This window comes from Diplotaxodon limnothrissa, linkage group LG18, assembly GCF_057381915.1.
Source record: "Diplotaxodon limnothrissa isolate DT_005_m linkage group LG18, D_limnothrissa_male_GT1.1, whole genome shotgun sequence".
NCBI lineage: Eukaryota > Metazoa > Chordata > Actinopteri > Cichliformes > Cichlidae > Diplotaxodon > Diplotaxodon limnothrissa.
In genome coordinates this window covers 39,292,866-39,319,963 of record NC_140613.1, presented here as the reverse complement: position 1 = coordinate 39,319,963, position 27,098 = coordinate 39,292,866, and positions in this window count along the sequence as shown.

The window sequence follows — 27,098 nt, the reverse complement described above, 5'->3', positions numbered from 1 at the left end:
CTTCAGTTCTTAGCTTAGTGAATTGTCTATATAAAGAATTTTTCTTCTTACAGGCCTTGTGTAGTCCTTTTGTTAACCATGGGCATTTAATAGATTTATTGTTGATACTGAATTGCCCGACTGGGCAGTTTTTATCATACAGGCAGTTGAAGATATCCAAAAATATTTCAAAAGCACTATCCACATCATCTCCAGCATACACTGCATTCCAATCCTGATTCATCAAGTCCTGATAAAGGAGATTAATTGCATTTTCTGTTCTTACTCGTTTGTAGATATATTTCTGAGGTACTTTCTTACATACACTCTTAACGTCATACACTATAAATATTGGCAGGTGATCAGTTATATCACATACCATTAGTCCGCTAGCAATTATTAACTCTAAATTATTTGTAAAGATGTTATCAATAAGGGTAGCACTATGAGATGTTATACGACTTGGTCTTAAAATTGTGGGATATAAACTCATACCAATCATCCTATTAATATAATTCTCGGTGGTCTTGTGATTGTTTGGATTTATCAAATCGATATTGAAATCTCCACAGATGAATAATATTTTATTACTTACAACTGAAAATATTTTTTCAATCCAATCAGTGAATACTTCTAGACTCGAACCAGGTGATCTATAAAGACAACTAACAATAATGTTTTTCTCTTTTTCATTGATAATTTCTATGGTTAAGCATTCAAGTAAGTCATTTATTGTCAATGTCATACTTTCCAATATTCGAAATTTAAATTTCCTATGGACATATATAGCAACACCTCCTCCTGCTTTGTTTGTTCTATTAACATAATTAAGATTATAATCCTTTAATTCAAAATCAACACCTTTTTCTTCTTTAATCCATGTTTCTGATACTGCTATAATACTAAATGGGTCGTGAAACTGTTGTAAATATTCCTCAATTGAACTGAAATTTGCATACAAACTTCTACTATTAAAGTGAATGATTGAGAATTTCTTATCAGTTTTAATTGAGGAATTATATTCTTTTTCAGAATAATATTTACAGTCATTTGGGTTGGCTAATAGGAAGTGGTTGTCAGGGTCTAATTGATCTTCTTGATCTAAAGCATTATGATCAGTATATTCGAAATGCTTCAATTCCAAATCCTCAAGGTTTAAACTCCGTTCTTGTGTTTCTAATTCATCTTTTGTCAGATTTAAGGAGTATTTAGATGTCATTGTATGAGTTTACGCTCCCTTAACTGACACAGGTTGTGCAGACCCTCAGTAGTATTCATTCATATTTATTCAATTCCTCTATATCTCTGATAATCACCACTTTAGCTTCCTCAGGCGTTCCTTTCAGTTTGATGTATACCTTACAGTTCATGACCCAAGTATTCTGTATCTTGTCCTGCTTCCTCATGATTCTGGCTTTTTTAGCAATGTCCGCATTTCTATTAATCAAATGATCATTCAGATAGACGTTAGTACCTTTTAGCTTTTTCCCTTGCTTCATTAATGCAACTTTGTTTTTTCTGCTGACAAACCTCAGGAACACCGCCGGCATGTTGTTCTTCGTGGGAAGAGGGTGACAGGCATCAACACTAGCATCCCCAGGCTTCTACCTTTCTACCTATAAAACCCGGAGAGCAGTCAAATGGTGGAAGTGGAAGCTAAATTGGCTAGTCATTCATATGTATATTAGGTCGTTACCTAGGAATTCTGGAGGGAGGGGAGTGGGGGTGAGTGATTGAGGGGGTTGGGGAGTGGAGTGTTTCAGTTTGCCATCTTAGGGAGAAATCAACACATGTCCTTTGTATGTCCTTTGTTGCTGACATTTATTGATGAAAACAGTACAAAAAACCAACCATTTGTACACATATTTACAAATAATGATAAAAAGTGAGTGAGTACATTTCAACATTTTCAGCAATCACTCACAATCCTGGCACTGCCACGGTATCTGTCGTCTGCATTTACCACATGTGTACCTGTAGCAGTGAACACATCGCACAGTGGCCTGATTTTTTTTGCATCTGTGTTTGACCTGACACGTGGCCCTTTTTCCAGGGCTCGGTGTGGAGTGGCATACCTGAGTGGTGAATTCATTGCGATCTGTCTGTCTAGTGGATTGAGGAATTTCCCTGCGAATCTTGTTGACTGTGCCGAGGATGGTGGTTTTCCGTCCAAGAAGTTTTTGCGCAAGTGAAAGCGATGTGAAGAAATTGTCCGTGGTAACATTTCTGCCCTTGTCTAGGAATGGTTCCATCAGCCTCATTACTACATTTTCAGAAAGTCTCTCCCCAGTGGGACGATTGGGGTCCTTGCCAAGATATGGGAAGACATTGCAAATGTACTTGGATTTTAGGTCGCAGGCCACCCAAAACTTGATCCCAAACTTGTCCGGTTTACTTGCCATATACTGCAGGAAACAGCACCGAGTCTTTGATGGGAAAAGCTGTTCATCAATGGTGATATGTAGACCAGGGTTGTAGCACGTGATGCAGTTGGTGACAAATGATCCCCACACACTGGAAATTGCAGCGAACTTATCAGTCTTTGCTCGATCACTGCGGGTGGACTTGTCATCAAAGCGTAGGTGTTGCATGATGTCTTGGAAGCGGTTTCGTGCCATAATTCCAATTATCTGTGGGTTTCCCAGGTTTGCTGACCAGCAGTCATTTAGAGATGGAACCCTGGTAACCCCCCGCAAGATGACAATTGCAATAAATGCCATTAGTTCAGGGAGGTCCATGAACCAATGAACATGCTCCATGCACCACTCAGCAGGCCATTTGTAAATATGTGTACAAATGGTTGGTTTTTTGTACTGTTTTTATCAATAAATCTCAGCAACAAAGGACATACACCCATGTGTGTTGATTTCTCCCTAAGATGGCAAACTGAAACACTCCAAGTTGGTGACTTTTGGAGATTTGTTTCCCTGGATGATTGAGAATGCATCAAGATGAAACACAAAAGGAAGCTCACCGCTTTTAGCAGCTCCCCCACCCCCTCAATCACACACCCCCACTCCCCTCCCTCCAGAATTCCCAGGTAACAGCCTAATATACATATGAATGACTAGCCAATTTAGCTTCCACTTCCACCATTTGACTGCTCTCCGGGTTTTATAGGTAGAAAGGTAGAAGCCTGGGGATGCTAGTGTTATGGCTTTATCTTATAGAACTCAATATCCCCGTGCTGGGCAAACATGTTTTGCAGCCGTTTGAGCTAAGATTTTAAAATTATTCACATAATGAAAACCTATACTTTGTTTCAGGCGAGTTTCCCATTCAAATGCATGTAACAGTGAGAAACGCATTGTCTTGGCGAAATAAAGCGTTTTTCAACCACTTCATATAAATCGCTGTAACTTTTGATAGAAGACTCAGACAAACATGTTTATGGCTTTATCTTATAGAACTCAATATCCCGTGCTGGGCAAACAGGTTTTGCAGCCGTTTGAGCTAAGATTTTAAAATTATTCACATAATGAAAACCTATACTTTGTTTCAGGCGAGTTTCCCATTCAAATGCATGTAACAGTGAGAAACGCATTGTCTTGGCGAAATAAAGCGTTTTTGAACAACTTCATATAAATCGCTGTAACTTTTGATAGAAGACTCAGACAAACATGTTTATGGCTTTATCTTATAGAACTCAATATCCCCGTGCTGGGCAAACAGGTTTTGCAGCCGTTTGAGCTAAGATTTTAAAATTATTCACATAATGAAAACCTATACTTTGTTTCAGGCGAGTTTCCCATTCAAATGCATGTAACAGTGAGAAATACACAGTATATATACTGCAGGAAACAGCACCATCTGTAAATGACTGCTGGTCAGCAAACCTGGGAAACCCACAGATAATTGGAACTATGGCACGAAACCGCTTCCAAGAAATCATGCAACACCTACGCTTTGATGACAAGTCCACCCGCAGTGATCGAGCAAAGACTGATAAGTTCGCTGCAATTTCCAGTGTGTGGGGATCATTTGTCACCAACTGCATCACGTGCTACAACCCTGGTCTACATATCACCATTGATGAACAGCTTTTCCCATCAAAGACTCGGTGCTGTTTCCTGCAGTATATTGCAAGTAAACCGGACAAGTTTGGGATCAAGTTTTGGGTGGCCTGCGACCTAAAAGCCAAGTACATTTGCAATGTCTTCCCATATCTTGGCAAGGACCCCAATCGTCCCACTGGGGAGAGACTTTCTGAAAATGTAGTAATGAGGCTGATGGAACCATTCCTAGACAAGGGCAGAAATGTTACCACGGACAATTTCTTCACATCGCTTTCACTTGCGCAAAAACTTCTTGGACGGAAAACCACCATCCTCGGCACAGTCAACAAGATTCGCAGGGAAATTCCTCAATCCACTAGACAGACAGATCGCAATGAATTCACCACTCAGGTATGCCACTCCACACCGAGCCCTGGAAAAAGGGCCACGTGTCAGGTCAAACACAGATGCAAAAAAAATCAGGCCACTGTGCGATGTGTTCACTGCTACAGGTACACATGTGGTAAATGCAGACGACAGATACCGTGGCAGTGCCAGGATTGTGAGTGATTGCTGAAAATGTTGAAATGTACTCACTCACTTTTTATCATTATTTGTAAATATGTGTACAAATGGTTGGTTTTTTGTACTGTTTTCATCAATAAATGTCAGCAACAAAGGACATACAAAGGACATGTGTTGATTTCTCCCTAAGATGGCAAACTGAAACACTCCACTCCCCAACCCCCTCAATCACTCACCCCCACTCCCCTCCCTCCAGAATTCCTAGGTAACGACCTAATATACATATGAATGACTCCAGCATTTGACTGACTGCTCTCTGGCTTTTAAAGGTAGAAACGCAAAATGATGACTCCGCGGGGGTCTAAGGTAGAAAACCAAAATGACTGCTCTCCGGGGGTCTAAGTGTCAATGGTATTTACATCCAAGTGTATATTTTTAGACGCAAAAAAAGACACCACCTGTTGCTCCGTCGAGTTCTCCTCCCGTAAGCCGGGTTCTTCATTGTTACCGGAGGTCACAGCATGAGCATAAGAGCGGGGTTTGATCTTAATTCCAGTCACAATAACATCATTTATCCTTGAGTATTGCTCCAAATCCTCAACTTTCTTCTCTAGCTCTGTTATTTTTTTGTCCCGCTCAGCAAGGCGTACACGCAACTCTGTAACTTCCTGCACTAGGTTAAGTATTTTGTCTTGTTTAATTTTGATGTCATTTACATCCTGTGATAGGAAGTCCAGTGATCTTTTGATATCCTCCGCCTCCTCCAAGGCTGAGTTTTTCTTAGGTGGCATTGTCAGGGGTAGTCCAGAGTCTTTAGCGCCGAGACTACCGATGGCTTCTTGATTAGCTGATTAGCCACAGTCCAAAGTTAGCTGTTGTGCTAGTTATCTTCTCCCTCACCGAATGTGAAGACCGATCATTTAAAGATGATCAATTTCCACCACAGCACAATCAGTACTTTACCTCACACTGCACATTCACCCCTCATCTCCGGATTTAGGAATAATAGCTTGGTGCAGTCCTCAGTTTTGACATTGATAATAATTTCGGCTTGTGAACTCAGTTGCTACCCGTCGAACTCAGTTGCGCTGGCAGAACCAAATGTCATCCACTCCTCACTGAAGTCGTCCACCGGTCCAACCACTTTCGGTCGCTAGCTGCTCCTCCGTCGAGCCGCCATGTCTTCCATTTTCTGATGATTGCTCCCACAGTTGATTTTTTCACACCAAGCTGCTTGCCTATTGTAGATTCACTCTTCCCAGTCTGGTGCAGGTCTACAATACTTTTCCTGGTGTCCTTCGAAAGCTCTTTGGTCTTGGCCATGGCGGAGTTTGGAGTCTGACTGTTTGAGGCTGTGGACAGGTGTCTTTTATACAGATGATGAGTTCAAACAGGTGCCATTCATACAGGTAACGAGTGGGGGACAGTAAAGCTTCTTACAGAAGACGTTACAGGTCTGTGAGAGCCAGAGATTTTCCTTGTTTGAGGTGACCAAATACTTATTTTCCACCCTAATTTACGAATAAATTCTTTACAAATCCTACCATGTGAATTCATGGATTTTTTTTTTCACATTCTGTCTCTCACAGTTGAAGTGTACCTCTGGTGCAAATTACTGACCTCTGTCATCATTTTAAGTGGGGGAACTTGCACAATCGGTGGCTGACTAAATACTTTTTTGCCCCACTGTAGTAAAGAGGGCTGAACTGATGAAGCAGCAACATCATATACAGTAAATAACACAGTAATGTTCAACAGAAACAGAATGAAAGAAGTGTGTGTGTGTGTGTGTGTGTGTGTGTGTGTGTGTGTGTGTGTGTGTGTGTGTGTGTGTGTGTGCATGCGCGTGCGCGTGCGTGCGTGCGTGCGTGCGTGCGGCACTGGATATAGCTATTGGTGAGTTGCTTCTGCAAAAAAACAGTAACGTTTATGAAGTTTCTGGTTGAGAATAAGAGCAAGAACATTTGATATTAAACACACAGTTATCATTCATGCTAAATGAAAAATTTATGCTGAAAGTACCAAAACTTGCAAGACAAATCAAAATACACCATTAATGTTACAGTAAATGTCAGTGTACCACGCCTCACCAAAACTAAACTGCGCTAGAAATCACGCTATGTTTTGTTCTGTCCTAGCCAAAGGCAGCGGTACTAGTGAAAAGTCAACATGATGCTGAAGGCTCATTGCACACTGCACATAAACAACAGAGCCTTCCCAGGAATTCTTTTTGCTAAAACATAAGACTTTTTTCATTTTGAAATTTGGGTTCTTCTCTTTGGTTGACTGTTCATATAAGCCAGGGGTGTCAAACTCAATTGCACAGGGGGCCAAACCTCAAGGCACACTTTAGGTCGCGGGCCAAACAAGATAAACATTTATTGAACACACTAAAACAATGTTTGTAAACATAAATATGAATAAAACAGAAAGGAATATAATTCCAGAATAAATAAACTTAAAAAAAATGAACTTTAACTTTAAATATTTTGGTCTCCATAAAAATCTATCCTGTCAAAATGATGCAAGTTAGAAATAGAAATATGAACATGCTGCCAGAACAAGCTGGGGCATTGCTTCAGGAATGGAACTAATAAACTCTGCGGGACATTCAGTGTCGTACTTTCCCTTGAGTGTATCATTACACTGCAGCTCCATTTGAATCTGCACAGGTGCACAGGTGCCACAACTGTAAAGGTGTTGTGAAGCAGCTCGAAATTTTCATTTTGTGCTTCAAAGTCACCAAAGCGCCGCAAACTCAGTGCGCTCAGTTTATCAGCAAAGTGCACATTTGGGAACATTGTTGCGCTGACTTGGTTCAACATTACTTGGCAACAGGGAAAGTGAGGCAAGTTGCACTGGTGCATTTGTGACAGCTTCACTTGAAATGCCTTCACCACATCATACATGCCATGTCCATGTCCTTGCTGAGCTCAAAAACTCTATTGAGAATTTTCCCCCAACTCAGCCAACGGACCTCTGTATGATAAGGAATGTCGGCAAACTCTGAATCTATTTCCCACATAAAAGACTGAAACTGACGGTGTTTAGTTCGGATAAAATTTGCGGTTTGCGTTACGGTGATCATTACATGCTCCATTTTTAGGACTTTACCACACAGCGTTTCCTGGTGTATGATGCAGTGATATGCTGTTAACTCACCGGTACAGTTCTCCTGCATCTTTACTCACATCCTGCTGACTAGTCCACTTTTTTCACCGCACAACACCGGTGCTCCATCTGTTGTAAGTCCAACAAGTTTGTCCCAGGGCAGTTTCATGTCGGTTACACTTTGACATACGTTTCTGCTCAGACTCACATTTGCCAAAATCTGCGTTTTGTCTGGACACAAGACGTTGCACACCTTCATCATGCAGGTCTTCAGAAACTCTCCCTCAGTAAATGGCCGGGCTGATTTGGCTATCTCCTCTGCTACAATAAAACTTGCTTTCACAACAGCTTCACTTTGTGATTTTGCTCTGGTGAAAAACGTCTGCTGAAATATCAGATTCTTCTTTAGCTCTTCTACTTTCTGTAGTTTCTGTAGTTTCTGCTCTGCATTTAGGTTTTTCAGCTAATCCTGATGTTTTGTCTTAAATTAAATTCCTTAATTACAGCCACATTAGTTCCACTAATAAGACACACGGGTTTACCGGCAATGTTTGTAAACATATATTCAGTCTCCCACCGGTGCTGAAAGACTGTTTTCAGAATCAACTTTTCTCTTGCCATTGTGAGGGGCTAGCTTCGCAATAACAGAAGTTTGACTTGATTGAAGCGGGAATGTTCCCAGCTAGCCTAGCATTGGGCTAGGAGGCTGCAGCGCTGCATTTTGGGATCTGCAGTTTGTGTGTTATTAGCGCCTCATATCGCCGGCCATGCATAACAATAATAATAAATCTATATATGTCATGTTTTGGCTGTGTGGCAGGCAGGAGAGGACCCAAACGCAAACTCACAGGGACAGAACTTGAACTCAAAAGCACAGCTTTTATTGCTGGAAAAATAGAACACAGGCAATACAAAACTAAACTGGGAAAAGCTAATCATAACGTATGCCAGGAGACACGGGGAGACTCACACACAGCATGAGGGAGACTACGACACTGACAAAGAGAAACACAGGGCTTAATTACACAGAGGGATAACGAGGGAATGAGACACAGAAGGAGAGCACAGCTGGGAGTAATCAGGCTGGACGAGACAAGGGAAGCAAAACTAGAAACACTCACATGAGACATGGACCTTCAAAGTAAAACAGGAAACACACTGACTGAACTCTAAACATGCAAACTTAACAGCAACTGAGAAGACAGAATATAGGGACCAGAAACATGGTACAAAGAGGTCACAGTAGACACAACATTGAACACAGGGAAGCCATATTACAAAGCCAAAGAACTAAACCTATGATAACAATAACTGAAATCTAGGGAAAGAAGAAACAGTACAACAAAGGACTCAAAACATAATCCATAATATAAAAACACGAGAGGCAGACATGAAAACACAAGACAACAGACGTGTCTGTCAGAGATGTGGCCCGTGGGCCTTGAGTTTGACACATGTGATATAAGCAGTGTGTTGGAAGCAAAACAGTCAAGTCAGACGCAGGTCTCAAATTTATTACTTCTCGAATACTCAAATTCAAGGTCATCAGATCCATTTTTGTCCAGAATAAAAAGAGTAAATAAAGGTCAGCACCAATTCTCCATGTGTCCCTGCACGCATAATGTACTCATTTAATAATGATGATAACATGGTGTCACCATTAGCTTCTATCAAACAGTGTGGGAGTCCATATGCTCTACAATGGAGATAAGTGATCTTACCCATCAAATACCGTATCACTTATCTGATTTAAAAATAAACAGTAGTGGACTTCTGAATCACCCAGAATAAGATGTTTCACTTAATATGATGAAAAAACATGAAAACTAGGGCTGGGCGATATGGCCTAAAATCAATATCACGATAAATTGAGCAGTTAACCTCGATAACGATAAATGGACGATAACCACCCCAAGTGCCAAAAAAACAAACGTTTTTTTTTTTTTCATTTGATGGGGCTGTGGCAGGCAGCATAGTTCCTCCAGTCATTTTGATAATATTATTCCCCCTAGACCTATCCATTGCAATTATATTATTACCACTTTAAAGGACTGTAAAATGTCACTGAAAATAAATGAAGACAATAGTAGTAAGTACTTTTAGTGGTTAAGATTTATTAACTGAACAAAATAAAAAGTGTAGGATACAATATGTAACCATGCTCTCTAAAAAATGTGTATCCCTTGTAAACAAAATAGTTTAATAATAAATATGTTTCACATTGGCTATTCACAAACTAAACAATGATTGTGCAAATGTAATGCCATCATGGACAAAGGCCTATCTCTGATGGGAGTTCGTATCTCTTGTCAATTATTTTCATGAAGTGTCTGAACCCGTTGCGTTCCACTGTAGCAATAGGAGCCATGTCTTTTGCTATGTGGTAGCCTATAGCATTTGTGATTTCTTGCCATCTTTTTGAAGTTCGCTCATATAGTTGAGTACTAGCAAATGCTTCGGTTATTGACCGCTGCCTGGTGGAGGAAGACGTTTTTGCTGGTCCTCCTAATCTCTTCTCGCTTTGAGCTTTTTTTATGTCTTCGAATTGAATCACATGGTTGTGCTGCAGGTGGTGGAAGAGGTTGGTTGTGTTACCTTGACTTGACGCAACAGTCTTTTTGCATAGTTTACATTTAACAATTTTTTGATCAATATCATCCTTGTTGAATCCAAAATGTTGCCAAACGATTGATGATGCATTTTTTTTGTTAACAAGCGTCTCCTCTTCCTCCTCCACCAGCACTACCTCCGTCGCTGCTGCTTCAACATTTAAATCGTCCTCCATTTGTTCACCCGTGTCTCGTCTTGTTACAGGTAGTAGAGTCATGTGACTCCACCCCGTCAAGTCTGTAACGTAGCACAGCGTCTTAAAGGGACATGAACATCGCCAACCTGCACATGCCTTTTCTTTTTTTTTTAAATACCGAATTTACCAACATGGGCAAAATGACGTCGATGAGAGTCATAAATTTCGGTAACGATAAATTTTTGATATATCGCCCAGCCCTAATGAAAACAAAATAACACTTCTGTCTAGTATGGCATTTTTCTTTTGAGGTCAAAACTTAGACTCTGTCAAGGAGGTCCCCTGTATCTAGAACCAAGTAAAGACCTTGTTGAAGGCTAATGGTTTAGTCAGCTGTTATGCGTATGGTATGCACACACTGCCTTGATATCTTGGTGTTTAAGAGATGCTTTGACAAAGTTTTCTAGCCCTAGCTAGCAAACTTTGGTAGGCAAGCAGGTTAACAGCTCCAAGGAACTGAACCACTGGGAACTGGTTCTTCACAAGAACTGCTGGAGAGGAAGGATAGTGGATATATTGGACAAAGGACGTTGAATATGGAGCTGTCAGGGAGGAGGAAAAGAAAAATACCACAAAAAACCAGTCACAGTGAAATGAAAGTGGACATGGAGAAGGTTGACGTGTCAGAGGAAAATGCAAGAGAAAGGATTAGATGTAGGCAGATGATCCACTGTGGTGACCCCTAAATGGACCAGCTGAAAAAAGAAGATGTACTGCACAAACTCATGTTGACCATCATCAACGTATTGACAGATACATATTTGTTATATTTGGAGTTCAGAAAAGAGAACCTACTATACATTTGTTATCTTTACTCAAAGGCATATTAATAAAAGTAATAACTGGTGGCAAATATGGGAGTATGCATAGCTGGACTGGCCATCGGGCATACCAGGCATTTGCTCGGTGGGTGATTTTTCGTTTTTATGGGCCGATTATTTTTTATTTTTTGTAACGGCATGAACAATGAGAGGTGGTGGATTGGCCAGATGCTGGCCGATGTGTAAAAATAACTCAGTTGTTTGGTGGTGGCTATGGCGGAGCTTCCACAGAGGCCAGCGGGTGGATGAGGGAAGGAGAGGCAGGAGGAGGAGAGACCCGAGGCGGCTGCCGGTGTTCTGACAAAACGTCCTACCGTAAGTGTATGCACATTTCTGCTGTCACAGAGTAATTCCAGCACAAATGTAAGTAGGTATGACGGTTTGCCACTTAACTTTGCCCATCAGAGTATGCTTGTAGCTCACATTCATGAAGCCAGGACGGTTTGCCACTTCATTTTATCCGTTAAAGTATGCTTGTAGGTCACATTCACAAAGGTAGCATGGTTTGGCACGTAATTTTACCCGTCAGAGTATGTTTCTAGCTCTTATTAACAAAGGTAAGATGATTTGCCACTGAATTCTAGCTGTAAAATTATGCTTCTAGCTCATGTTCACAAAGGTAGGACGATTTGCCACTTAATTATAGCTGTTAAAGTATGCTTGTACGTCACATTTACAAAGGTAGGACGGTTTGGCACTTAATTTTACTCATCAGAGTATGTTTGTAGCTTATATTCACAAAGGTAAGATGCTTCGCAAGTGAATTTCGTGTTGTGCGCATGCGTGGAAACAACGGGTAGGATGGTTTGTCAGGTAGGATGGATTCCCAGAACACCTGTCCGAGTGTCAGGTGAACTGAACTTCAGGTAAGAAGTTATGACCTGCAGTCTATCTGGGTCAGATATAAACCAAGTTTAGGTGGAGTTTATTTTCGTTATTCTGACTTTCACAGTCAGTTACAATAACTCGTACTGCGTACTAGCTAGGATGACGGAGTTTCTATACAGCTGGGTGGGTGCTATGATGTTACTGAAAGTGAACTTTATTTTATTCATAAGGTTTTTTAGTAGAGTTGCCAACCGCTCCTTAAAAATGGAACGGTCCCTCATTCAGAGAAAACATTACGCGTTTCATATTGAGCTGAGAAGGAATGCAGTTTGTCCCGTACTTCAGCTACAATGGAAAAAGACACAAAGCTGGATTTATTCTGTGTTTACGCTGCACAGCTGCCTCTTCTTCTCTCATTCTCTCCCCTCCCTCTCCTGTTTCTACTTCAGTCATGAAACTGATCAATGATCAGCTGATCGGCTTTTCTCTCTTGTTTGTTTATCGCCCACTTTGCGCCAGAAAGAGGAAACCAGCAGATGTCGCGTTAAACAACAGCAGCACGTTTAAGCTTGATCAGCTGTTGTTAGAATGTATTTAATATTAATTTCTAGTATCAGCTGATGTTTGCTGGAGCCACAGCTGTAAAAGCTGCTGGTCATGATATTGGTTTGGATATCCTGGTGAGAGGGAAAGATGAAGATGAAACCAGGAGAATCATCACAGCTAAACAGGTGATGGAGAAACTGGTTTACCTTTTAGGTGAAGGGAAGTTATAAACTGTTTCTGAGAAATAACACCAGGATCCTTTTGTAAGCAGCTGACAGCTGGTAACTGTGCAGGGGCGGGTCTAGCAAAGTTTTGCCAGGGGGGCAGGTAGGGCATTGACAGGGAGAGGGGGGCACAAAGAAATACTTTTCTTTCTTATTCTCATTTAAAATGTCTCGCTTTTATTAAATAATTATCTGAATCTTACAACCAAAGCTTTTATCTGATGTAAAATGTATAGAAATCATACATATAGCAACTGTCACAACAGCGTCTGTTTTTATTCAAAGGCTTTATGGCTTTTCCTGTAATACCTGGTGGGCTGGTCTCTAGTCAAAATGCCCGGGCTGATTTTTTGTCCCAGTCCAGCCCTGGGAGTATGTGTGTCTTTACAAGTGAATTTCACAATGAAAAGGCGCAAACTGGTCTGACAAAAACAAATAAAGAAACAAAAAAAACAAAAAAAACAAAGATACCGCAGTATAGAAAAGAGCTTCTGAAGCAAGTTAGATGTTTTAGTAGTGAGAGATACTTTGTCACTTTTAGTGGAAATTGGCACATCAAATCAAAAGGCAGCAGACAGTGCTGGAATCCAAAAGTAAACCTGGCAGCCGTTTTAAATACTGTTTCAATTCTTGCTTTGCACAATCACAGAAAAATACATGGTATTGCCACTACCACAGGCATGTCTTTATCATCAGGGCAAAGGTCGGAGAAGAGCTCTAAGTAGTCTACCTCACACCAGCATGTTCTGCATCAGGCTTACAGACAGATCGTGTTAAAACTTATTGGACTGATTAAGGAGCTCTTGGTGTGTTTTGTGTGTGTGCGTGTGTGTGTGGCTAAAAGATAAGCAACAGCATAGCTGCACTCCCTTAGAGGCCTGTATAATTCAATCTGCAGAACCTTCAGAGAGTGTGTCTGAAACACTGTCTGCTGCTGGATCAAAGAGGGGTAATTGCCTATAGTCAGTGTTTGAACTCACACACACATGAGACAAGGCCTTGTTCTTTTTCCTGTTCACGACACTGAAGGCTCACGTTCTGCCTTCTGACTTAACAGAATGGCTAAGATAAAGTGCCTTTTCTTTGGTTCTCCTTTGTGCAGCATGCATATGTGTCTATAAAACCAGTATATCTACCAGTGTTCTTTTCATTGTAGCCCTGTCTTGTTGTTGTGTTTAAACACATCACTGTTTCTCACTTTATTTGTGTAAACTGGACTAGTTGAATGCTTTCCAGCATTTATTTATCCACTAGAAATAACTTTTAGCATCTTTTCTGTAGTTGAAAGCAGGAAAACTAAGTTAATCTTAGTTCTGCAGGCTCATGGAGGCTGCTTTACATCTGCTTTTCATCCCAATGATTTGGCACCCCCCTATATCAGAGACCCTTCACTAGAGCTGGGCGATATGAGATTTTTTCATATCACGATATGTTTTTTTTTTTCATTTCAGGCGATAACGATATCTATCACGATATAAGCCAAATAACTATATTTGTAAGATTTAAATGTGCTGTTGCTCACAAGTAAAATGTGAAATAATCAGCAGCTTGTTTTTATTTAAATATTTATTTCCCATAATAAGTTCAACAGGGTAGATGTACTTAAGGAACATGAGACTTTTTCAGATAAATAAAGGCAAATATTGCAAACTACACAAAAGGCAGCCGCTAAAGCGTTTAAGTTTCAAAATAGAACAAACGAAACAGACTAAATTGTCAATTCCACTTAGAAACAAAATATTAATTCTAAAAATAAATCTTAGTTTGTTTTACAGAAGAACAGACAAAACTGACTAACTTTTGTCAATATCAAATAAACTGAGAACTAAAAGGAAATTCTCAATCTCTCCTTGTTGTATAGCTTAGCTTTTCAAACAGTTTTAACAGTTACTTTAGTCTGACAAAAGCCGAATGACGAATTTGCGCTTCCAGTCAGAGACTGAGGCTACGTCCACACGTACACGGGTATTTTTGAAAACGGAGATTTTCCGTTTTCGTTTTAAAAAATAATCCCGTCCACACATAAAGGCAGAAATGAAGGAAAACGCTGCTATGAACATGCCAAAGCAGCAGGTGGCGCTAGATTCCTAACCGTGCAGAAATATTGGCCAATCAGAAGTCTAGAAGCCTCGGTGGGAAAAAGTAAACAAAGCTGGGGCATAGAAGCAGAACCGAGTCGTATGTGTGGAGGGACAGTAACTGTGTGTATATGTAAGCATTTAAACACTGCAGAGAGTAGAATTAACAGTATTGTAGAAATTCATTCACCGAAACAATAACGTGGCGCACAGTGTGACGCATGCACCAGTTTATTGTATTTCCAGACTTGCTTTCGGCACAATTTACAGTGCACGCTACTCTGTTTTTTGTCAGACTTGAAATAGCCGAAATACCTTCACACTACGGAACTTCTATGGCTCTTCCGTTCGACAATCTCTCCGGCGTTGGAACCGTCATCTGTTTTCTCTTCGGTCACGCTCGGTTGATTTTTCTAGTCGGCACACTCATTTCCTCCATTACCCGCTGGCTGCTTCCCAAACAAACACACGTGCGGCTTGGCACTTGTGCTGTACGTAACAAGTCACGCGACGTGACGCTGCGGCTGTGATTGGTTCGGCTCTGCGCTACTTAATTTGGATTGGCTGACCTTTTTTTTTTTTTTTTTTTTAAGAGGACAAGAGCGGCGAGGTCTATCGCGATAGCTTAATTTCTCTATCGAGTAAAAGTTATATCGCGATACATATCGTTATCGTTCTATCGCCCAGCTCTACCCTTCACCATTACACCCCTTCCCATGCCCTCCATTCAGCTTCAACTGCTCTGACTACTCCTCACTTCAAACTTAACACCATGGGTGCCCTAGCTTTCAGTCATACTGAACCTTGTCTCTGGAACTCATTACCACTACACCTTCATCAGCAGTCAGTGTTTTACATTTTTATTATTATCTTTTAATACTAATAATAGGAAACCAGCAGCTGAACAACAGCAGCACGTTTAAGCTTGATAAGCTGTTGTTAGAATTTATTTAATATTACTTTCTAGACCAGGAACCTTTTCTATGTAGCTGACGGCTGGTAACTGTGCAGGGGCGGATCTAGCAAAGTTTAGCCAGGGGGACCGATAGGGCATGAACAGGGAAAAGGGGGCACAAAGACATACTTTTATTTCTTATTCTCATTTAAAATGTCTAGCTTTTAATAAATAATTATCTGAATCTTACACCCAAAGTTTTAATCTTATGTAAAATATATATAAGTCCATTACTGTATATAGTAACTGTTAAGTCTAATATACCCTAATAAGCTATAGTACTTTTTCCTTTGGGAAGGTACCATCTGTGCAGTCTGCAATTCTGTTGAAGAAAGATGTTGAATCTATTTAATTATTCTTGAATTTTTTTTTTATTTCTGTGCATTTTTTCCCACACTGCATCAAATTAAAGTTGATTACTTCGATTAAGCATCATGAGGTGGAGGGTGGGGGGTTCCCTATTTTTATTTTTATTTTTGCTGGGAGTTTGCAACACTAATAGTTAGGTTGCTTCATATTTCTGCTAAGTACTGTTTAAAATACCAGAATAGGGAGGATGGAGTAGGTTTAACTTTATTAGATTGATCAGTATTCCTGAATTATGAAATATTTTGGGTGCAGTGTATTTTTTGCATACAGGTATAACAGAATAGCTTTAGTGTTGTTGTTTATTTAAACTTGAGTATGAACTTATACAAAATGCAGCAAGATATTAAAAAAACAGTTTTATTGATTAAAAAACACTATATCGGATTCATATCGGTATCGGCAGATATCCAAATTTATGATATCGGTATCGGTATCGGACATAAAAAATCGGACTTTCAATGTTGTGATTATAGCTGTTCCACAACTCGTGCTACTCATGGTCATTAATTAATTGGCATTGATCAATAGGCTTTGATCAGTGGTTGTTGATCAATGGTCATGACAATTTTGCATAATAATGATCAAGACACTGACCTCACAGCCCATTGTTCACCACTGGTGCCAATTTCAGTCATTATGGATATGTACTGTTTATAAGGTTGGGGAAACCTGCAGTCAGCCGGGACTAAAGGGGAGAGTTTTGCGTTCAGTGCTTTTTATTTCCACACACAGCTCACTCTGCTCAGCCTGCTCAGTCCTTTCCTCCTCCTCCTCCAGACCCCATCAGCTACTGAAATAGGGGTAAACCATAATTAGTGCAGGACAATGATCCAAAACACACTCGTCTTTGCAGAATTCAAGCGTGAACCAACTTTTTATAGTCATGCCACAGCATCTCAGTCGGATTCTGACTAGGCCACTCCAAAGTCTTCATTTTGTTTTTTTTAAGCTGGCCGGTGTGTTTTGAATCATTGTCCTGCTGCAGAACCCAAGTGTGTTTGAGCTTGAGATCATGAAGAGATGGCTGGACATTCTCCTTCCAAATGTTTTGCTAGACAGCAGAGTTCATCCTTCCATTTACCACAGCAAGTTTTCCAGGTCCCAAGGCAGAAAAAAAGCGCCAGACCATCACACTACCACCACTATATTTTACTGTTCATATGATGTTCCTTTTCTGAAATACTTTGTCACTTTTGTGCCAGATGCAACCTTCCAAAAAGTTCAACTGTTGCCTCATCTGAATATTTTCCTGAAAGTCTTAGGGATCATCAAGATGTTTCCTGTCAAAATGCTGACCTTGAATGACCCCAGTGAGGTCTGCAGTTCTTTGGATGTTGTTCTGGGATCTTTTGTAACCTCTTGGATGAGTCGTTCCCGTGCTCTTGGGGTAATTTTGGTAAGCTGGCCGCTACTGCGAAGGTTCACCACTGTTCCATGTTTTCGCCATTTGTGGATAATTGCTCTTACTGTGGTTTGGTGGAGTCCCACAGCTTTAGAAATGGATTTTACAGACCGAGAGGTTCTGAATTTCCTTAGATTGCAGCAAGATGTCTGGCTTTTGAGAATCTTTTGATCTACTGTGCTTTGTTAGGCAGGTCCTATTTAAGTGATAGGTTGATAATAATAATCAGGCATGGATGTGGCTAGAGAAAATGAACTCACTTTTTAAAGATGTGATTTAACATGTGAGTTAAAATGTCAAAATCTATGTACTTCATCAAATTATCTAAAGCCTTCCAGCAGGTACTACTGGAGTCTTTCTTGGGCCACTTCTGGACCCTGTCATTGTGTTTGACACCTCAGCTTCATGACCACAGTGTGTCCATCTTCTGAAGGGTGCTTCAGTAATGATACCACACCATATTACACATATTATAGATATACATATTTCGAAGTAGTTTCTTGAACTTGACAAAGAGCTCACTGCAGTCAAATGGCCTTCAAAGTCATCACCAAATATCATTCTATAGCATCACTGGTATGTGGCGGAAAAGGATATTCACATCATGTATGTGCAGCAACTGCCTGATGCCATCATGGTAAATGGACTGAATCTTATATAATGCTTTTCTACTCTCCCAAAGTACTCAAAGCACTGTATACAACACAACTGTATACTTGCAGGCCTGAAAGTGATGTTCTCCTCTATGGAGGACAAATTATTTTTTGGAGTGGCACAAATAATTTGTGTGCCACATTATTTGATGCAGAACATCCGATTGTTCTGTAAATAGTTTGAAATGGTTATTTAAAAAACCTATAATCTATAGGTAAATAGCTGCATATAACTTTGTTGTTTGCAAAACTTGTGCATAGGTTTTTAAAATTTACGATTTGTTAAACATGTTTGTGGTTTTTACAGTAAAAAAAATATAACGTTTTTCCACTTGAATTTTATGTTTTTTTGTCTCATTTTTGATCAGTTGACCCTTTAAAACCTGAACCATGAAATAACTGCCAGAAATCTTTTTTTTTTTTAATAATGGAGTGTTTGTTGAACTTTTAAATATATATAAATATATATCTATAGACCCCAGAGAGTAAGTAGGAGTTACTTTTCTTAGTAATAAGTTACTTTTATAAAATTGTAACTCAGTTACTAACTCAGTTACTTTTTTGAAGAAGTAACTAGTCACTATAACTATTACTTTTTCAAAGTAACTTGCAAACTGATCATGAATATTTAAAGTTCTAAGGCAATCCTAGTTGTTGAGATGTTTCAAATCAGACAATCTTTTAAATGTTTGGATATGTTCTTCATCAATCATTTTATGTATTGTGGAAAGTTTTAATACCTTTTTACGTAAATTCTGGCAAGTACATACAACTTTACTTCCATAGCACCTTTGCAAAGCAAAATTTTATTTATTATTTATCCCAAGCTATTATCTCTAGGGCCTAAACCTAACCAAAAAGTACGAGACAGTGGAAAATATTGTGCAGAAGTTTTGCGACTTTGTGCTCCTTTATCCCTGAAGAAGGCATTGCGACAAATTTACCCAAGAGACCTCTTCTACTCAGTCTGTGTTTTTTTATTCCAGCACAGTCACACTCTTTTCACCATCAAACGTCCTCTGAAGCACCAAGGGGCTAGCTTGCAGCTTTGACGGAAAGCTGCCTCTCATGTTGGCGTGAAAACAATGCAAAGGGCTTGAGCACTCTCTAGAACAAACTTGTGTATGTGTTTCCCAGATTAACTGTGCGTTTACAGAGCCCCATCCATCTGTGTAAGAGTCTGGATTGATGTTTAGCTAAGGAGCAAAAAAATCTTTACAATGGAGTAAATCCCCCAACTCTAATTCTCATTCCCAAGGAGCACTCCATGTACTCTCCTTCCCATCTGGCCTTTCTGATCCCGTATTTCATATGGGCAGACGTTTCCCTTCCACATTACTCTAAATCATAGATGAAGAAAGAAGGGATAGAGAATCTGAAGAACAGAGGGCAGATGATTAATAATGTTATGGTCTCAGATTATGCAAAAACAAAGGAGCAAGTCAACTGTATTAGAATATGAGTTCAGAGTTCAACCATATTATGACAAAGAGGTTCTGGAAGTGGTTCATCTACAGTTTAAATGCTCTGGCCCAGTTTACAAGTTTAAAAAACGTGACCCAGTTTATCTGCATTGTTAAGCACTTTGTTTGTAGTGAGCTACAAACTGCAATTTATCTTCATGCCCGTATTAGAAGTATAATAATATGCTTTGTAGCAGCAACCTTTTTTCTACATATTGCTGTTGAACTGTGAGGTATTTACTTAAGGGAGACTTACTTTTTTCTTTACACACGAAGGGATGGCACCAAGGTCTTGTGCTGGGAAACATAGAAGAAAACCTCAAGAGCTGAATATTATAAGATGGACTCATGCAAGATTTATATTTAAAGCATCCCTAGCCAGAGAGATAATCTGTGGGTGGAATACAGATCTCACTGTACCTTTTACCAAATAAATGTAACATTTGTAAAAAGCAGGTGCAAAAATTGAAGCACTGTATTGTCAAGACAAGATCAGATAAGACAAGACAAGGTAAGATTTGGGGTGGCACTAGCTCAGGTGGCAGAGCGGCTCAGCCACTAACCAGAAGGTCGGTGGTTCGATCCCAGGCTGCTCCAGTATGCATGCCAAATATCCTTGGGCACGATACTAACCCCATGTTGCTCTCCGATGCATCCATTGGAGTGTGAATGTGTAGTTGTTAGATACTTAGAAGTGAATGGGTGTGATTGGGTGAATGAATTATCTGTATAAAGCGCTTTGAGTGCTTGGACAGAGTAGAAAAGCGCAAGATAAGACCTTTATTAGTCCCACACATGGGAAATGGTCTTCATGTACAACGCATTTAGACTGTAGATTGTTTAAAATATGTTTCCAGGCACCAAATCCATGTTAGCATTTTGGCTGCAGCCACATTTGTAGTTTGGAGCCAGAAGTAAATATATTTAAATGAGGGTGAAGTGCTAAATTATAAGCTACTGTTAGCAAGCTGCTTGCGTAAACTGTGCAAGTGCAATGTACAGACACAGATATCTGCTAATTAGTTCTAAATAACATACTGAAGCACAGATTTCAAGCAGGCTGTGCCACACAGAAAGCCATATTATTAGTCATATAAGTCCAATCATGGTGGAGAGGCCGATTCAGCCATTCCAGTTAGGGTGAAACCAACAGACACCAATGCACTGTATCTCGCCTCTTTGCCCATCTGTTATAGTGGCTTTGCTGCTAATTCTGTTAACCGTACAGTCGTTATAAGCATGGGGAAACTATCAATAGAAACCAAAACTGTTTTTTGTTCCAGGCTTTAAAATTGTATTTTATTGCTACTTAGTTGGGCATTTTAACACAGTAGTTTTAAGATCGGCAGGACGCAGACCATGTGGAGTAGAAAGAGGACCCAAATGCAGACGACACAGCTAGGCAGGAAAAGGTTAACAGATAATGAACCATTTATTAATAATAAATAATAATTTGTATCAATAATACAAAACAGACAGGCAACAGTGAACTAAAAAAAAAACTAAACTGGGAAAGACTAGGAAATGGGAACATGAAACCTGATAGACAAAGGACAACGGAAGACTGAGACAATAAATACACATTTGAACCATGTTATATACCTGGAGACAGCTGGGGAACACAGCAGGAACAAATCAGACATAACGAGACAACTGAAGCAAACTGAATATAACGCACAAGAGACAATAGACTATCAAAATAAAAAGGGAAACTGACAAACAGAGAACTCAAAATAATAATCATAATAATTCACAAGATATAAGACTCAAAATATAAAACACTGGGTAAAGACCCAGAACCATGACAGGTAGTCTCTGTGGACTGACTCGCTTTTTGCTGAAATTGCCACTAGCAGATGCTTTTGACACTTCCCCACAGTAGTTTCATTTTTCAGCCTTAAAAATTTTAAACACACAACAAGACTAATAGTAGTAGAAGTGTATCTTGCAACATGTTTACCAAGCAACAACAACCAGTGCTGAATAATGTCAATGTTCTGTTTGTGAAAGTTTTTGGAATCTACACTCAACAAAAATATAAACGCAACACCTTTGTTACTGCTCCCATTCCCCATGGGATGGACGTAGAGACCTAAAATTCATTCCAGATACACAATATAACCATCCCTCCCAAACAGTGGTCACAAATCAGTCCAAATGTGTGGTAGTGGGCACATCTGCTATATTGAGATAATCCATCCCACCTCACAGGTGTGCCACATCAGGATGCTGATCTGACATCATGAGTAGTGCACAGGTGTACCTCAGACTGCCCACAACAAAAGGCCACCCTGGAATGTGCAGTTTTTTGCGCTATTGGGGGTCTGGGGACCCAGAACCGGTCAGTATCTGGTGTGACCACCATTTGCCTCATGCAGTGCAACACATCGTCGCATGGAGTCTATCAGATTGTCAATTGTGGCCTGTGGAATGTTGGTCCACTCCACTTCAATGGCTGTGCGAGGTTGTTGGATATTCGTGGGAACTGGTACATGCTGTCGTATACGCCGGTCAAGCACATCCCGAACATGCTCAATGGGTGACATGTCCGGTGAGTATGCTGGCCATGCAAGAACTGGGACATTCTCAGCTGCCATCTGCCCTGAACAATGTGAACCATGATTCATCCGTGAAGCGCACACCTCTCCAACGTGCCAGACGCCATCGAATGTGAGCATTTGCCCACACAAGTCTGTTACGGCGACGAGCTGGAGTCAGGTCAAGACCCCGATGAGGACGACGGGCATGCAGTTGAGCGTCCCTGAGACGGTTTCTGACAGTTTGTGCAGAAATTGTTTGGTTGTGCAAACCAATTGTTCCAGCAGCTGTCTGGGTGGCTGGTCTCAGACGATCTTGGAGGTGAACCTGCTGGATGTGGAGGTCCTGGGCTGGTGTGGTTACACGAGGTCTGCGGTTGTGAGGCCGGTTGGATGTGCTGCCATATTCTCTGAAACGCCTGTGGAGACGGCTTATGGTTGAGAAATGAACATTCAATGCACGGGCGACAGATCTGGTTGACATTCCTGCTGTCAGCATGCCAATTGCACGTTCCCTCATTGCTTGTGGCATCTGTGGCATTTTGCTGTGAGACAAAACTGCACATTCCAGGGTGGCCTTTTGTTGTGGGCAGTCTGAGGTACACCTGTGCACTACTCATGATGTCAGATCAGCATCCTGATGTGGCACACCTGTGAGGTGGGATGGATTATCTCAATATAGCAGATGTGCCCACTACCACACATTTGGACTGATTTGTGACCACTGTTTGGGAGGGATGGTTATATTGTGTATCTGGAATGAATTTTAGGTCTCTACGTCCATCCCATGGGGAATGGGAGCAGTAACAAAGGTGTTGCGTTTATATTTTTGTTGAGTGTACTTACATCTGATAGATGGGAGAGTTACTGAAGTTGGGCTAGTTGACATATAATGATCTTACATACAACTGTGTGGCAGGCAGAGGTAGGATCCAAACGCAGGACTCAGAAACAAAGGGAGTGAACTAAAGGATTCAGCTTTATTTGCTGTAACTTGATTCACAAAAGTACAAATGTAAAAAATCTCAGGAACTAGAAACTGGGAACCGGGGACTAGGAATTTGCGAGGGAAACATGACACACAAGGAAACACAGTAAACAAGGACAACACACCAATGAGCAGAGGGAGACGAAGGACTTAAATACACACAGGATAATGAGAGGATGGGCAACAGGTGGATGCATAGCTTGGATGGATACAGGCTAATAGGACAGCAGAAAGAAAACTAACCACAGGATGAGAGACTGTCAAAATAAAACAGCAAGTATGATAAACACGGAGACAAAGACTAAGACACAGGTTTGAAACTGGGACTGGAGAGATACAGACTGGGACTGGGACCATGACTGGCTGAGGAGATGGAAAGAGAACACCAAACCCTGAGACAAGAGAAAAACCACATGATGGTTGGGCTGACTGAACAGAGAAGAATACATAAAATATTGAGACTTTATACATGACGTAAAAATAACCATGAACCTAGGAATCACATAAAATATGACATAAAACTGGGTCAAGGACCAAAAACCATTACAGATGTATTATCTGTGGCTAACTACAGAGCTATGGTTATGATCACCCCCTGATGAACCTCTAATCGCCTGAGCCAAGGTGTGAAACTGGGTGTGGGTCCCAATCAGCCAGAGTTTCGGGTGAGCTCATTGTGAAACCTGGCCCCACCTTATCATGCGAATTCCTGCGGTCAGATGGCCCAGGATGTGAGTGGGCGTTAAGGCGTCTGGGAAGGGAACTCAAAACTGGATTATAGATGGCAGAGAGTTGGTGTCGTAAACCCCCGCCTCTGTTCAAAGATGGTCGCTCACAGTGGATAGATGAGCGACCATCTCCAAATCATGGACAAACAGAATCCCACATTCTTGATTTTTAGTTCACAAACACTTCTTGTAATGACTAACTACTCCTGACATTTTGGAGATTTTACCTCTTTATACAGTAAAGTTACAAATAATATCAGGCTGATCCTGCCACGATTTGTTCCCCCTGTCTAAATCACAAACAGTATCCCACAGCTGTTTATGTTTTTGCACAGAGAGGCATTTTTTGAAAAAAATTTATTGATAGCAATGTTTGAATATTACACAGGAAAAAAACAACGACACATAAAATAATCACACCGTGATGCCTCTGCCTTTCTAAATGGAGGGACAGTAACTGCGTGTGTGTATGTAAGCGTGTAAAACCTGCAGATAGATTAACAGTATTTTGTCTCTATCTGCCATTGTAGAAATTCATCTCATGTAAACAATAACGTGGCGCACAGCATGACGTGAAAAAAGGCACATGCCTTTGACGTTGCGTGACGAACTCTGTATTCCTCGTCCACACGTAAAGGCAAAAAGTGATTTTTTAAAAATCCTCCATTTTCGGTGATTCGAAACGCCGTTTACGTGTGGATGAAAGGTCCAAACACATAGAAACAGCTGCGTTTTCAAAAATACCCGTGTAGGTGTGGACGTAGTGTAAAAGAGTTAGTAGTTTATTTCATTGCTACCTGTAATTTATTGCATTTTACTTTTATTCATGTAATTGTTTACTAAATGTTTGAGGTGTGAAATAAACCGCAATGGAGTTTGAAAACAAAATATGGGTGTGTGTAGATCGATACTGAAATATCTATTCCTCCGATACCAGTCATTTATGTTCTAGAATCGATTCTCACATTAAAATATCGATATTTTAGTAATTTAGGGTAAATTTGTAGTTTATCATTAACAGGAACACAGTGGAACCTATTTCATTCGGATTGTCTACAATTGGACGGAACTACTTCCTCTTCCGCCTTTCATAGTCATGTGCGAAATATGGCTGTATAAATGTGGCAGCCGCTTGGCGTGCGCACTCACAACAATGGCTGAGCGTAATTGGAGTCATGCGCGGACGTATTTTACATCCACAAACAGCCGAGACGTGGTTTGCAATACATGTGGCAAGAAAGTGAGGTGCTGTGACAACACCACAAATTTGTCAAACACCCCAGAGTAAATCATATCGCAGAATATGACGAGCGTAATGTTGAGGCGAACTGAAGAGGAGTGGACAGGGACAGGTGCTGCTAGGGCGAGATGGACATCTCTCACAGAGTCCTTTAGTGCTGCAGGCAGGCAAGGTGTTCAAATAGCGCACAACTTCAGGTTTTTTATTTCTATATGATGAATTCTGCATTATTAAGGTATAAGAACAAGTAATCTGATGTCCTGCAATCATTATGACGCTATAATTTGAGATACAATAAATATTATCGGATCAGTATCATCGATATCACCCTGAATTTTACTTGGTATTGGATCGGAAAGGAAATCAGTGGTATCGCAGCGGTCCCCAACCCCCGGGCCTCGGACCGGTACCGGTCCGTGAGTCGTTTGGTACCGGGCCGCGAGAGTTGAGGCTCAGGTGTGAAATGTCTGGTTTTCAGGGTTTTTATTGGTTTTCAGCGTTATCTTGTTATCGTTTTTATCGTTAACTGGGTTTTCCTGGGTCTTTTCACGTGTGTTATGAATAAATCTTCTTTTTTTCGGTACAGGTACTAGTTTTATTTTGTTGTATTTATCCACGACACCTTAAAGGCCGGTCCGTGAAAATATTGTTGGGCATAAACCGGTCCGTGGCGCAAAAAAGGTTGGAGACCGCTGTGGTATCGCACATTACTAGTAGTTGGAGGATGTGTTTGTGCGGGGGGGATTTTTCTTGTAAAACAAAGGGGGGCCTAATGGGAACCACTGGGTTAGGCTAACATAAACACCTTAATGCAGGGAAACTGTAGGAGGATTAAATAATTCTCTCATTGAAATTTCATTGTTGACAGTTTCAAAACTGTCATTATCAAGTAGATCACTTATTAGCAGTTCCAAGAAGTTTGTGCTTTGGTTTATGTAAGTGAAACTTATTAGTAGATATATCTACATGGTCACTAAATGCGGTCACAAATATTGTCACTTCTGACTCCAAAAAGAAAATGGGGAATGTGAAAACTTTAACAGCGAGGCTTAAAAATGTGGAATTCAAAGCCAATCGGTCATTTCATCATCATCAGACACACACACACAGAAGCACACACAGGCACACACACATACAAAACATGAGTGATAAACAGAAATAGAAGCTTCCGAGGTTTACAGTTTATGCTTACTTCGCTTTATGTTTACACAAAAATGTAAAGAATCTGTCAAGTTAACCCTTGTATGGTGTTCGGGTCTGTGAGACCCGTGTTCAGTTTTTTTCAAAAGAAAAATTAAACAATTAATTATTTTTTCACGTGTAAATGTGTTGTGTCTTTCCACTCACTCCACTTGATTATAACTGATTTATTTATAACATTTTATATAAAAGAAAAACGAGAAGCACATTAATTCATAAATGTGATCTAACAAAGGTAAAGGGAAAAAATTAACCATGTTTGCTGTTCATATGTCTTGTAATTGGGATGAAGTAAACATCTGTTGAGTAATTTAACATAAAATTGTTTGATAGTGTTAATTTGGAAAGCCAAAACTCTAGCGGGTCCACCAGACCCATGAACACTGGCTGAGTAACAAAAATACGAACACCACACAAGGGTTAAACAAGAAAACAAACCAGAAACTGTCACTCAATTCTAAAAATGATTTGAATTTTTATTTATTTATTTATTTATTTTGCCTGTCCCGTTTGGCTCTTTTGCCATCAGAATTGTTGTCTAAAGGCAAAGAAAGATGCCCAACGGATTTACTTTACCAAATTGACCATCCCAGCCTTGCCGTAATGGTCCATTTGATTCACCTTTTATTGTTTATTTTATTTTCACTTAC